The 11,118-nt window shown below is 42.2% G+C and overlaps 1 long non-coding RNA gene across 1 annotated transcript; it reads right to left on the bottom strand.

Moving 5' to 3' along the window:
* Positions 1–565: 565 nt before the first annotated feature.
* Positions 566–9,693, bottom strand: LOC147366465 (uncharacterized). The gene is made up of 3 exons (XR_015132265.1): positions 9,615–9,693; positions 3,457–3,707; positions 566–1,988 (listed from the first exon to the last, which is right to left on the bottom strand). It is a non-coding gene; the product is annotated as an uncharacterized LOC147366465 (long non-coding RNA).
* Positions 9,694–11,118: the final 1,425 nt, after the last annotated feature.

Genomic DNA, 11,118 nt, shown 5'->3' with positions numbered 1-11,118 from the left:
ATCTGGTTTTCTTTATTCTATTAGCAAGTCAGTTATACCTCCTTTTTAACTTTTTGAGTGATTGTCTTTGTGTTTGCAATATACAATTACAGATAATCCAAGTCACTTTCAAATAACACTATGCTGCTTCATGTTTAGTGCAAGACCTTGTAACATAGAATTCTAATCCCTTCCCCCATCCTTGCAACACTGCTGTTACTCATTTCACTTGCCCATATGCTACAAGGGGCTTCCCTAGTAGCTCAGCTGGTAAACAATTTGCCTGCAATGTGGGAGACCTGGGTTCAATCCCTGGGTCAGAAAGATGCCCTGGAGAAGTGTACAGCTACCCATTCCAGTATTCTGGCCTGGAGAATTCCATGGATTGTATAGTTCATGGGGTCCAAAGAGTCGAACATGACTAAGTGACTTTCACTTCACTTTATACGCTACAATCACGGACACATTGTTGATATTATAATTGGAAAAAAAAACCTGTTATCTGTTTAATGAATTAAAAATAAGAAATAAAACATTTTATCTTATTTATTCTTTATTTATTTATTCTTTATTTAATGCTGTTTCTTTTAAAATGTACGGCAGTTCTATTTCCAGTTTTTTAAGGAATCTCCACACTGTTCTCCATAGTGGTTGTACAAACCTACAAAATTTTTTCTCTTTCAAAAACTTTTCACTTTACTTATAAAGCAAGTTTGTTGGAAATAAGTTCCCTCAATTTTAATTTTTCTGTGAAAATCTTTATTTTTCCTTCACTTTTAATTTATGATTTTCCTGGATATGCTGAAAGTTGTTTTGTTTTTTTTTCTCTGAATGTTTAAAATGTTACACCCAAATTTTTTCTTGCTTCCATGGTTTCTGAAGAGGAGTCCAGTGTATAGAGTATAGAATTTTTTTTTTTCCCTCTGCCTTCTTTCAAAAATTTTCTCCTTGTCTTAATTTTCTGAAGTTTGAATATCATATGCCTAGGTATAGATTTTTGGAATTAATCTTGTTAGGTGTTCTATGAGCTTCCTAGATCTGTAGCTTGATATCTGTCATTAATTTTCCAAAATTCTTAGCCATTATTACTTCAAACATTCCCTCTTTTCCTTTCTCGCTTTCTTCTTCTGGTATTCTTGCTGTGTCTGCCTTACATCTTGTGTAACTGGCCCATACTTCTTGGCTATTCTCTTCCGTATTTCTCATTCCTTTATTCTTTTGCATTTCTGTTGTGGACATCTCTATTCACATATCTTCAAGATTACTGATTCTTTCTTTGGCCATGTCTGGTCTATTGATAAGGCCATCAACGGCAATCTTCGTTTCTGTTACAGTGTTCTTGATTTCTAACGTTTCCTTTTGACTCTTTCTTAGCGTTCCCATCTCCTTCCTTGTATTACCCATATGTTCTTGCATGTTGTTAACTTTTCCACTGGAAGGTTTGGCATACTCATCATAGTTATTTTGAATTCCATGCCTGGTCATTCCCAAATCTTTGTGACATTTGAGTGTGGTTCTGATTCCTGGTTTGTCTCTTCAAACTGTTTTTCACTTTTGGCATGCCTCCTGACTTTTTTGTTCAAGGAGGACATAATACATCAGGTAAGAGGAACAAAAGAAGACAGTCCTCTGGTGTGAAGTTTTATGTTTATCCGGCTGGGAGTTACTCTATGTTTAATGTTTGCAGTCGTCATGGTGTAAGTCTGAGGTTAAAATTTCCTGTAGCGGCCTTGCTTTTGTATCCTCTGTTTCCTTTGGGTTTCCCTAGAGCCTCCTGAAGTAGGATCTGAGGCTTGTGGTTCTTTTAGCTGCAATCTCCTGTTATTATGTCAATGCCTTCTTGATGCGGAGGTAAGAGATTGGCAGAGGAAGCATCCTATGGTCCTAAGAGTAAGTCCCGGTGTCTTAGTGAGCTTGAGTTGGGTATTTCCCTTCCCCTAGTTCAGATAGCTTTCAGAAAAACCCTAATAAGCAAGCTTCTAGTAAAATCATCTCCTTTGAGGGCAGACCTGTCAAGAAAAACAGAGAGTTCTGAACTTTTCCAAAAATTGTGACTTTTCCTCACCCTGCAGGAAGTTCTAGGGACTTCTTCTCAGACTGTGTGGGAAGCTGAGGTAAATCTCAAGAAAATGTGAGGCTCTTCAAGGCTGAGGCTTCTAGCAATCAGGCTGCTTCACACAAAGGCACAAGCATTTCATCAATTACATTTTAAAGTACTTAAAGTATCTCTATGCTGAAAATCATGAAATACAGATTGGAAATATTATTGCTTAATTTTCAATTACAAGTCTAATTTTACGAATTAGGTTATACTTATATATATGCATATGTAACAGACATATGCTATATTCCTATATGTTAATATTTGTTTATTTATAATTTCATATATATATTTATTCATACAATATTTAGTAACTTCTCTAAGAGCAAAAGGAATTATAAGAGCTCTAAGTCAACAAACCTATTAAATATATTGGGTTGAACAAGACAAGTCTACAGCTCAATTTCAGTCTGTCAATCCAATATCTTCATTAATTAATGACTGTTGTATAAGTGGCCTAACTGGATGGATAAGAGCATAAATTTTGGATTCAGACAGACTGGGAGGAAGTTTCATATCCACACCTGTGAGCTGAGCTTTGGACCTCAGTTCCTCATTTCTGTAATGGCAATATTAATAGCAATTACCATGAATGATTGCCTTGTTGTGAATAAATGCGCATGGGTAGCCTGGAACCGAATATGTTCCGAACATATGTTTTTATTACTGATGTTTTCATCATCGGTGACATTATAGCCATTGTCTTGCCTATAGTTTTTGCTACTCCTTGCCACTTTCTATCATTTTTTTTGTCCAAATTTAAAGTAACTAAAGAACACAGCTCAGCACATAACCTGAGTGTGCTTCCCAGAAGCTCCTGGCTTCAACTCTCTTCTGCTTCCCCCCAAACCCTAAGCTCAATATCTCTAGCCCAGAACTTTTTTCCAGGCTTTGGAGCCATATTCCCAACTTTCCATTGCTTTTCTCTGTCTAGGTGAATAAACAAACTCAATAGCTCATTTTCCCATAAATCATTTTTGGCAAATTAAATTAGCAAAAAGTTTAAAATATAGTGAACAATGAGTTAGTAGTTCTATACATTGCTATGAGAGTTAAGATTTCATTACTAGAGTGTTTTGGTTATGTGAAGTGAAATAATTTAGATATTTTTAACTTTTATGTCCATATTTCTACTGCTGAGGATCCAGCCTAGAAAAACAATAAAAAATGTGGAAAAATATAGCTCTAAATTTTGAATTATTTTACCTCCCTTTGTAATGAGAAAATTGGGATGAAACCATATATCCAATTATTAATTGTTTATATTAATGTATATTTTCATAATAGAGGAAATAGCTATACAGGGTTAAATGAAAAAATAGCATAATGCATCTATATTAAATTTTCAAAATAAAGGTCACATGCAACACACTCACGAGGAGGAAAAAGTGAGGTTGAAAAACTCCAGTTGATTTCCACGTCAGCTCTTCAGCTGGAATGTAGCTCAGGGTCCATCATATCCATCATGCGTTCCACACAGCACTGCCTGGGTGCGCTGCTCTGGCCACGTGGGTCTCCTCCGTGTTTTCCCATCCTTGCTAATTGACCAGCAGTGTCCGTGAGCCTAGTTACTCAATAGTCAGGTCTTACCCCTTTTCTCAGGTAGAAGACATATCACTCATGCAACCTATTTTTATGACATTCATTTGAGAAATACGTGAATTTGTTTTGCTATATTTTGTTTAATACATTTTATTCAGATGACAGGAAAGAATACGCTTATTCTGTTGTAATATAAATATTCATTGGCCGATAATCCAGGGAAATAACACACCAAGCTAGAGAAACAAAACAAGGAAGTGAGCCTGCTAAATATATTCCTGGAGAGATGCATACCTGGCTGAGGGAAGATGTACCTGCAGGTATTTATAAACTTTTAAACCATTATTTCCTAGAGGAGCCCTTACTGCCATCTTCTTTTTTATATGGAGAAAAGCAGTGTTGTATCCAAGAGCTCTTTGGGGTTAGTTTTCTCAGCTCATCCCATTGGGGGTATCACACCATTAAAATACCGCTGGGCTCCACTGAAAGACCTCAGGTATCTTCCCTTCTCCTCCCACCAGAGTTGTGAATGCAGCTCAGGAAGCTGTGGGAATTGCAGCTTCCCTGTGTTGTAATTAGTACTCTGTATTTCCACCTTCTCGAGATTTCCCATGCTCCTGACAGATTCCTTATTTCTATTTCTCATGCAGTGAGGCCAAGCGACACACCCCCAAAGGGCTGTGACCCCAGCTCCCGGGGTCAGTTTCCCGGGGAACCTCACCAGCCCTCCTGCCCAAGTCAGTGAAATTGCTCAAGGCAGGGCTGATTAATTTCTCCCTGCTTATCCTGCACCCTCCTCTCAGGATATCTGGTCTCGGAATTGACTTCCTGGTCTTGTACTTTTTCACAATCCAAATTAGCTTTAATGCATGGCAGAAATCTCATCTCGACCTAGAAATAACAGTCAAACTCTAGGGACAAATCAAATACTTAGTCAATTTGAAAGGGGAAAAAAAAAAATTAGAAATACTGCATCAAATTTATTTTCAACCCTGTTGAGATTGGATAGGGAGAGAAAGAAGCAGAGTTTCCCTGCTGGATGGAGGTATGTGTACACGCTCACAGAGTTACTGAATGCATTTCTCATATTTCAACCAAATTTTGGCAAAATGCAAAAGTGTTCACGTATTGACTGCATGGGGGCAGAGAATATCCTAAAGTGATAACTTAATTCATAACCGCAAATTTATCTCCCGTTCTCTTTTTTAGTTCTGGCTTGCTCTCACGTGTGTATTATTTAAATGTATTATTGGCTTCGATAAAGTGTTAAGGAATTGCACACTGAACACATCCGATGGGTTCAGAATCTCTTCCCCAGCGTTCCTGCCAAGCCGTTGGCATGCCTGTTTCCGGACATGAGTCAGAATACGGAGAGAGGGCTAACTGACAGGTCTCTGAGTCTAAAGGCGAGCTGTGACCTCCAAGGAGAGCTGTTCTCTTAATGAGCAAACAGCCTCACGGCCCTGTGCCGAGTGCTGACGCGCGGGCTCGGGTCTCCTGACCGCCAGCAGGTGTCAGCAGAGCCCTGGCGTCCGCCGGGCTCTGGGCTGTGAGCTGTAAACACCCGCCTTCGCGTCCATTCATCTTCGCTTGTCAGATTCTTCGTTAAGTGCTTTCTGTAGACTGACCCCGAAACTGCATCATTTAATCCATAATCATATATTGCCAACATTTTCCCCTTTTACCGCTTATAAATGGCATTAATTCAGAGGAAACAGGGGCCACTGATAGCTTTGGGCAGCCTTCTGCAAAAGGAAATATTCATTAAAGGCAGACGCACCCCGGAGACTGCCAACTTGCCTGAGATAAAGAAGTGGTTTGGAACGGAAAAGGGGAAGCGCGCTGGAAAAATAATAGACACGTTGTGCTTCTTCTTTTGCTTTTCTCTAACACGTTTTACTTGGCATTCAAAACAGATGCATTGGTCAAAGATGCATTTGCTTAGATGTCCAGTTGAATATTTTCCTACCTTTAATAAAACCCTATCTGATGTGATGCTTTAAAATCTTTTCCCCAGGATGTTGTTTCGGAGAAGGCATGGGCAGAGGAGCCTGGTGGGCTGCAGTCCATGGGGTCCCAAAGGGTCGGACACACTGAGCGACTTCACTTTCACTTTTCACTTTCATGAATTGGAGAAGGAAATGGCAACCCACTCCAGTGTTCTTGCCTGGATAATCCAGGGACGGGGGAGCCTGGTGGGCTGCCATCTCTGGGGTCGCACAGAGTCGGACACGACTGAAGCGACTTAGCAGCAGCAGCAGCAGGATGTTGTTTTTGTTTAGTTGCTCAGTCGTGTCTGTCTTTTCTGCGACCTCATGGACTGTAGCCCACCAGGCTCCTCTGTCCACGGATGCTCCAGGCAAGAATACTGGAGTGGGTTACCATTTCCTTCTCCAGGGATCGAACTTACCTCTCCCTCATTGCAGGAGGATTCTTTACAGCTGAAGCACTAGGGAAGCCCAATTTCTGTCTGGGACTGAGTTTCATGATTAAAAATAGGCCCAGAAATATTCCAGTCCCTTTCAGTGAGGTCTTCATGGTCTCATAACTGCACTCAGAGACTGTTTCTCAGAAAAGACATGATGTTATCAAAGTGAAGGCCACTGGTATACCATGGGTTTAAATAATCAGGGTTAAACTGATGAGTGTAAAGAGGATAAAAAGGCTTTTTTTTTTTTTTCTCTTCCAGGAGAGGAAGAGAATGTCTTGCTTATTAGAAAGACTGTCATGATCTCCCAAGGCTCTAGGTGGTGCTACAGAGTCAGCCTGTACCATCGTTTAGTGCAATTCGTTTCTTCCACTTTTTGGGAACGTGGGGAGCCTGGTGGGCTGCTGTCTATGGGGTCGCACAGAGTCGGACATGACTGAAGCAACTTAGCAGCAGCAGCAGCAGGGCACTTACATCAGAAAATATATTGTAAAGAGCACATATTAAAAAAAAGGCCAAGTTGTAAAAGAAATCACCGAGAACTCCGCAGCTTTGGCGGTGATGAACTAGATATGCAGAGGTGTGTTTAATTCTAGGACCCATATTTAGAATAATTTTCAACTGAGTCGAAAGGATCTAGAAGTACTTACTGGTGTTATGATGCGGAATTAATGAATTATGCTAAATTGAAATGAGTTTTTCATGAAACTTTCTAGCAAGTAAAAGGAGGCAGAGTTTGTGATGACGTCGGTGCCCTGCCTGTTTTTCTCTGTGTGAGGGTGTCATGTGCATGCCCCCCGGCGGATGCCCTGTAACTGCCTTCAGTGGAGAAGCAGTTCTTTGCACAGGGCAGTGCCTGTGGTTCAGGCACAGGGGCACACGCACGAGCCTACTCACACGTGAGCCAGGTGTCCTCAGACACGCGGTGCCACATGCACTGGTTAGAAAGCGTACGGGTGCCTTTCCAGAGAGCAAAGTAGTTAAAAAACATCTTTCCTCCTATTGAGATATAGTGAGTCAAGGAAAAACAAAGCAGGCACAAAACTAAAAAGAGTAAAGCATGGCTATTTACAGAAAATTTCATGTGACTATTTACTGAGATATTCAGGCTGAAAGAGGTTCTTCCCCATCAATTTCATGGCAGTGGCCCCTAAGGATTCTCTTTCAATCCTGTGTCTGTTGACAGGTAAGCTGTTGTATTAACCTCTTTAGGGCTCCTGAGCAGGGCTTTGAGATATGCTGTAAACTCCTTTTCCATGCTCTTGGTTTCATTATTTCTAACCTACCTCCCTTCCACTCACCCTCTACCAACAGCAAATGTTACCTTCATTATTTCTAGCACTTCCTTTAAATTCGAGTCCTCCCTTTCCTATCATGGAATAATTCCTTTCAAAACACACGCACACACAGACTGTCCTTGAACGGTGTACCAGATCCTGTCTGTCATGAAAACTCAGCATTCCACGACCTAATTTTAATCCATACACCATTCTTCCTTAGAGACATCATCCCCATTGTATCAATGAAACTTTGAGTTTCTGAAAGGCTGAGCAACTTGCCAATGGCTCTAAGATACAAATAACAGAGACTTTATAGACCCACCTGATTCAAAGACTGTGCCACCAGCAATTATGTTATAAAAGCTGATTATTTCCATGAAAAAGAACAATATAAACACCTAACAAACTGAAAACTTTATCTTACCTTCTTCATCCACTTTCACTAGCCTGGTTGCTATCTGTAATTGTAATTGCTATCTGGACTTCCCTTGTGGCTCAGCTGGTAAAGAATCCAGCTGCAATGCGGGAGACCTGGATTCAATCCCTGGGTTGGGAAGATCCCCTGGAGAAGGGAAAGGCTACCCACTCCAATATTCTGGCCGGGAGAATTCCATGGACTCTTTAGTCCATGCGGTTGCAAAGAGTTGGACATGACTGAGTGACTTTGAGAGACTCACTTTTCACTATCTGTAATTCATTAATCAAAACCTCATTGATTGCCAACTGGCTTCCGTCACTGCTTTCCTAAAGTCAGGGTTTGGGAAAAAAGTCACTTGCCGGAGCCAGTACGGGAGTCCCCACCCATGACAAGGTCATGCGGGACAGCCCTGAAGGGCAAGGTGAGTCAGGGCTCAAGGGCGCCCCCCCTGGTCTGCCTGAGCGTCTACCCTAAAGCCAGAATCTGTCTGTTGTACTATTTTATGACTTTTACCAACTCCTCTGACATTAACGGGGGGCTATTCCTGACCACTTTTCTCTGTAAGAAAATCAACTTAAAACTCTAGTTAATAAGTCTCCTGGGCATAATAGGAATGTTTCAATTCAAACCCCTCTGATGACTTTCTAGCTTGCCTGACAGGTTTGTTCAGATTTACAGCTTCCCAACCATGAGAGGCACGGGAAGCTTAAGATATTCTAACAATGCAGAGCTTCTCAGAGAGTTAAAATTGTTAGAATAGAACTAGTAGAGGATTTCTTTGTTGAGCTAATGCTTGCTGCCAAGTTTCCATATCCCTTACCTACTGTGTCCCTGGGAGTGTATTGATTAATATATTTGGTGTATAAAAATGTAAGTAGTAGCTTTAATGTTTGTAACCTTGGACCCTTGAGTTAATTCTTTTCTTGTTATAGCCCACCACACTTTCACCCTATAGGAATACAACTTTATCTAATGTTTTCAGAGGGTGGCGCCTGACTTTAGAATAATCACCTTTAGAGAAAAATAAGTTTTCTGAAGACAAGGTCGTAAAATGTTAACAGGCCTCCTGGCCAGAAGATGATGTAAATCACCTAAAACTTTTGCATATGGTAAGTTTGCAGAAAGAAAGCCTGGCTTCGATAAGGATCAAGGACTGCTGACCTTGCATGACTCTACCCCTTCCCCCATTATCCTCTATGCACAACTTATGGTATAAAAACTACTTTGGAAAATAAAGTGCGGGCCTTGCTCATCAGACTTGGTCTCCCCGTGTCATTCTTTCTCTTTCTTTTTCCTTTTCAGGCTGATCCCCTGGAGTGCAGGGGCTCTCTGCGTTCACTTTCCTGCCTGGGCTTCTAAGACCCACTTGAGAAGGTGCCTAAGGTGGGGCACCTTCCGCGATTCGAGAGGGCACCTGCGGCCTACATGAACAGAGCAAGTCCCGTGCTGGGGCTTTATTGGTTTTCTGCGTAAACCAAGGAATATCAGCCTCTTTTCTCTCCTCTATTTTCTTAACTGCAAAATTCTTTCCTTATCTCTTTCTCTTTTTATCTATCCTTTCGCCAACGCCGTCCTTCTGAGGGACTCCCTGGATCCTACTGGGGCTGGGCCCTGGTAGTCCCTGGAACCTGGGATACCACATCCAGTGTCTATCGAGAGAGGGCAGGTGAAGAACCTCAGGAAGTTCTTCAAGGATGAGACTGTCCCACATTTCCTGATCCAGCCGAGGTCAATCTGCCTTACTTTTCCGAACATTTTCCTGAAATTTACTAGTCAGAGATCAATTACTCCCTAATGGTGGGACAAGAGAATCAGTGGTCAAATCCAAAGTCAAGAGCTGGCCCAGTTCGAAGGCCAGGTACTCACAGTTTTGGTTGGGTCAGATGGATGGTTGAGGGACAGATCCATGTGAAAGGCCCGCTCCTGACTTTGCAGCCTGTGTTTTCCAAATCCTGCTGACCTTGTTTTGAAATGTTCAGGGCCTGTGTTGTGGTTGCCTGTGACCTCCTGCCTGAAACCAGTGTTGCAATCCTGGCTTTGGAGGGGGGGTCCTTCTTTTATCAAGAGTGAATTCATCATTCTATGGATAATGCCTGAGTCACAGCTTTTTCCAAAATATCAGGTTTGTTGTTCATTCTGCCTATAGGCTTACAGATGACAGTATTTGGGAGGACCCCTTCCTCTGGTATTTTAAGTAGAAGTCATTTCTACCACATGCAGATCAGTGCGTCTAAACTAAGTCGAAGTCAGTGATGTGTCAGGAGTCCTCAGTTCCAGGCCTTGCCCCTCCCCCATTATTGGGTTAACTTAGAACCTGAGGGAATTGCTGACGGCATGGAGCAGGAGATGAAGGACTTGGGTACATCCCCATATTCCTCACCCCTACAACCAGCCAAATTCCTTTTTGAATTAACAGAAAAGAATGTCTATGAATTAAAGGTCTTCCCAAGTGGCTTAGTGGTAAAGAATCCTCCTGCATTGCAGGAGACACAGATTTGATCAGTGGGTGGGGAAGATCCCCTGGAGGAGGAATTGGCAACCCACTGCAGTGTTCTTGCCTGGAGAATCCCATGGACAGAGGAGCCTGAAGGGCTACAATCCATAGGGTTGCAAAGAGTTGAATGAGACTGAATTGACTGAACACGCACAATGAGTTAATGAAAAAAAGAAGATACTAATAGATTGCGATGAATCGAGAATACTTTGTTAACTCAGTGCTCGTGTTTGTCCCACTGGCTGGGCCGAACAGGACTCTCTGTTTTCCTAATGTAAACCAGTGTGGTGTCATTGCTTTAGGAACTTCTGGTGTGTCCCAGCGGTCGTGGCCAGTGTGACTCAAGGACACCAGAGAGGAGCTTGGGCTTCAGTTGAGGGTGGATCCTGTGGGCAGGACGGTGGGAGCAGAGACAGGAGCAGGATCACTAAGGTGGGGTGTGTGCGAGCTCAGATGACAGAAGGTAATGTTCAATTTAGAGGAGCAGAATGGATATTAGGCAAAACCTTCAAACTTCAGGTCAACTGTTGGCTCTTCTCTGAAACCTTCCCTGATTTTTGCATCACTTCATACTGTAGTATGTGAGTGTATGTGTGTGTACATGCACAAACATGTGAAAAGCAGCTGAGTTTGCTAAGGTAACACAAGTCTCACTTCCTCACCATAAAGAGCCCTTCTTTCCTGCTCACATGATAAGCATGGCTGCTATGGGTCAGCTGCAAACAGAACCCTGGTCTATGCTGCTCAGGTCCCTCATCCCGGGCCCTGTCTGGAGGTCAAGGCTGTTGGTGGCCCTGTAGCTCTGCTCATACGTGGCACATGTCCTCTGAATCCATGTCTAATTCACTGGGGGAAATCCTGTGTCCCGCAGTCCCA

This window comes from Bos grunniens, chromosome 9 (assembly GCF_055505025.1).
Source record: "Bos grunniens cultivar Pamir isolate PY7600 chromosome 9, Bosgru_T2T1.0, whole genome shotgun sequence".
NCBI lineage: Eukaryota > Metazoa > Chordata > Mammalia > Artiodactyla > Bovidae > Bos > Bos grunniens.
The sequence above is the reverse complement of the archived record's forward strand: the minus strand, read 5'-3'. Positions and strand labels throughout refer to the sequence as shown.